The 3,940-nt window shown below is 35.2% G+C and overlaps 1 long non-coding RNA gene across 1 annotated transcript; it reads right to left on the bottom strand.

Moving 5' to 3' along the window:
* Window positions 1-1,352: 1,352 nt before the first annotated feature.
* LOC134799546 (uncharacterized) lies at window positions 1,353-3,260 on the bottom strand. Its single transcript, XR_010145424.1, has 3 exons — window positions 2,964-3,260; window positions 1,810-2,017; window positions 1,353-1,452 (listed from the first exon to the last, which is right to left on the bottom strand). It is a non-coding gene; the product is annotated as an uncharacterized LOC134799546 (long non-coding RNA).
* Window positions 3,261-3,940: the final 680 nt, after the last annotated feature.

Here is a 3,940-nt window from a genome sequence, read left to right as displayed (position 1 = left end):
GTCCTAAAAATTTCCATACATTTTTCAAACTTTCCTTTTTGTTAACGCCATACAAAATATATGGGGAAATGGTAACACAATAGGAAAAAGAACTCTAGGACGATTTTATTTTTGGATTTTTGGACGAAACTGCTCGTGATTCTGAGTAGAAATAACACAAAAGTGGCAAAAATGTCACAATATATAAAACTGGCAAAAAATAAAAGAAATGCTCTGATAAGACAACGCAAACTAGTTGTGTTTGGTATTGTTAGAATTATCTCGATGAGTATTAGTTGCTTATGGAAAGAAAAGTACAGTCAGTGATAAAAACTTGTACCAAAAATGTTTTTTTTACCAAAAACTTATTATGAACTTAAAATCAACACAAGTTACAGTTCATTACAGCGCATGCGTTTTCGAGTTAACTAAAATAATGATAACTATAAATAAGAATGAATATTACATTAAACCTTATATTAAACCTGTAAAAAAAACAAGATACTTTTTGTTTTTTAATAATAATTTTCTCTTTCTATATGTTTCTTCTTGTCTAGCTCAATTATTGACTAATTGACTATACTCAATTATGTGAAGGACTTTTTGAACAAATTGGGGTAGGCTAGAACTAGTAGTTTGAGGTAGAAAATTCTGGCTCCAACATCAGGTCAGCTAAAAGTAAGAAGTAATCGACTGGGGATGAATCGGCCAAACGGTTTTGGATATACAATTTGTGTACAAAAAACAATTCAACAACACTTTAAATGCATATACCACCTCTGTTCCATCCTGGGTAAATGTTTAAATAAATATGTAACGTACCAGGCAAGTTTGAAATTTCGACGCATTTTTGGTTTTTTGGAACTCTTCGCAAAATGAGCTCGGGGACGATGCAGTTCTTGTAAAAAGATACGAGTTTTGGTATCATGTTATGTATAAAATCCTCGTCTCGGTCTACTTCGATTATAGTCATCTTCATCCCAGGATCAATAAAACAGACAAAATAACATTTTGCCATGTCAGCAATACGCAGCTGTCCTTGCACCTAGTAATACATACAATAGTTATTAAAGTATTTGATAAATGTAATCCACGAAGATAAATCATATAAACGAAAACACTACGAGAATGAGTAGAATTTGAACGAACACCATGCAGCTGAAATAAAATTAATTCAGCTGCATGGTGTCCGTGTCCGTTCCGAAGTTGGCATTAAGTTTACACTTTGCTAGTAATCTATTTAAAAATGAATATTAGGTATCTGAATAAAGTAATTACTAATTATACACTTAAAAATACCTACCTGGTAATAGTAATTGTGATTTGGATTCATAACCAATTCACCTCCCTTATTATATTTTAGGCAAAACTTGTTTCCGCGAGTTTTAGCCGCATCTTCAATAGTTTCCTGGCTCCTCTTCAGAGAAGGAAAGCATTTTATTTCAAGAAGAGCATTCTCGTTAATTACGATACCTAAAATAATAATATTAGTATTACTAAGACTAATAAAAAAAGCAGAACTCAATCCTCAAAACAAATCAAAAGTGGTAATCGATATGATAATTAGAATGGTTTTCTTGCTTTCTAGCGAAAAAGCACCTGATGCACATAGATCTATTTTTAAAACCAAAGCACTTAAGAAGACGTTTTGGTCGAGTTTCGGTGGTTCCGCGGTCGTTATCGTTATCTGGTTCATCGATTTGTTAAGCATCAGAGCCATGTGTGTATTTAGTTTTAAGTTATGTTTTGTCATAGGTATTTATAGTATTAAGATATTTATCCATGCGTTGCTTGAAAATAAATAAACATTCTTTGCAGGTTCATATTTACCATCTGGACTTGCGCCTAGGAATCCGTATTGTTTATCGATAAATAAACCCGAACGTTCCACCTTTTTATTCATTGTGGTTTCAAAAAGAGTTCTCGCAACAGCTTCGTTATGCTGCCCGTATTTCATATCCGATGTTAAAATATTGCCTTTGTACAATATTTGTTTCACGTGATTGTGGCAAGGAGTTTTATTTCTTCGTTTGCATACCTGGTTAGAAATAATTATACAATATACAGATAACGGTTTTGAATGATTCATGCGATCTTGACATGTCTTTTAATTGAAAAACGCTTTTTAAAAATCAATAACTATTTCTTATGAAAGCAGAAGAATATAAATGATCGTGTTAGATTCATAATTGTTACATGTTTGCCGTGACTTATTTTTAAAACATGTTTTTCAATTAAAGGACACATCAAGATTGTTTATCTTATTTCTAATGCTAAAAAAACGAACTATAGTTTCACTAGACTCATATCGACCAAGATATAGACCGTGACATCCGAATCAAACACGCGTACTGACACTGTGAGTGTAGTGTGCTTGGATAGACCAACAAGTGTGAACGCGACCAGTGGTAACGTTCAAAACGAACGCATCAACTGATGCGCTCGAATGAGGGAAGACCGAGTGCCGTCTACCCAACTTTGACATCCACCCGCTATCTTAAGTTACCCGTGAACAAGATGCATGTAACTACGTCGAAATATCGGGAGCTCGAAACAAAACAAAAGATTACCTTTTCATGGTTCATATCGGTCGATATAAGTCCAGTTTACAGATAGTTGCAGATAAACTTAACGCAGTCTGCACACAAGTTTGTAAGAAAAATGTAGAATAAATATGTTGCAACGCCCTAGTTGGGTCAATTTAAAAATATCTGTAACACCGTGGTTGCAATGAATAAATAGTATAGGTATGTGGAGCAATGAGTAATACTCGGTAATGGGAAATACGCAAAAAAATATGATTCTGTGCAAAAGATCTACTTACAGCTTGGCAAAAAAGGTTAGAAATAAAAAGTGGCAACACCGTAGTGTCGTCCCGTTTTTTATATATATTGGTTTGGAAGGGACGATAATACAGTGTTGCCACTTTTTAATTTCTAGTCTTTTTTGCCGAGCTGTAGATTTTAAAAAAGATAGGAAATTACCATCCCGAATTGGCTTGCAGTCAATCTATCACTCCTGATCACGTTGTAAAGATCGTTGTCATGCTGATCTTTAGTTTGCTGCTCTATTTCAGCGATTTGATCAGCTGTCACTTGCAGTTCCATAAGCTTTTCTTGCCCTCTTCTTTTTATTTCGTCTCGGCTCAAGTCAACAGGATCGCACGCTTTGGGACCATAGTCTTTGTCGGGTTGAATGGCAGTTGGTTTAAAATTGCGCGTCCGTGGACATGTTTTTCGTCGCATTCGGATATGTTCTTTCTTTTTAATGTAACGCTGGAAATGCTGGCCTATAGTATGGTTGGAGGCTTTTACCCATGCGTTTTTATGCCAAGCATATCCAGTCGTTTGGGAAAGACCTAAAAAATAAATAAAATCTTCAAAAATAGAACGGTCTAACTACCGGTGCTAACTACGTATAAATCTCCATCAGGACATAAGCCTTCATCAGTAGTTCCACTTCAGCAGATGATGCTTTTCAAGAGTAAATACCTACAAAAGTTTACTTTATAAGTGAATCTGAAACATTTAAAGACTAGATACCTGAACCGACGAAAATGAACCCAAACAAATCGCAATCAGTAAATGATTTCAAATCTGTCCAGTCGTCAAAAGTCAAATGAAGAACCGGAATCCAGCAAAGATAACAAAATGTAAGAAGTTCCTTCTAGTGCTCCTTTTTGGGTTCAAGACCGTTTCGTCCACCTTTGTATATCGTCCAAAATGCAATATCGTCAGCTTACAGTTCCTAAATCGACACCTCCTTAGCTCGTCCAAATGTCTATTTTGACCACAGTGCCAGCTCGTCAACGTTATTTGTCCCACCAAATATCCTGGCTGCCTTCTTATATAAATATACTTCTGCATTTTTCATTACTCTTGGTTTGTTTTTTCCAACTGAAAAGTTTTGTTCGTCAATGATTTTGACCTCCACCAATGCCCTGTGGACCATATAGTACTGT

Source organism: Cydia splendana, chromosome 2, assembly GCF_910591565.1.
Source record: "Cydia splendana chromosome 2, ilCydSple1.2, whole genome shotgun sequence".
In the NCBI taxonomy this organism is placed as follows: domain Eukaryota; kingdom Metazoa; phylum Arthropoda; class Insecta; order Lepidoptera; family Tortricidae; genus Cydia; species Cydia splendana.
Note: the sequence above shows the minus strand (reverse complement) of the source record. Positions and strands in the feature narration are given on the sequence as shown.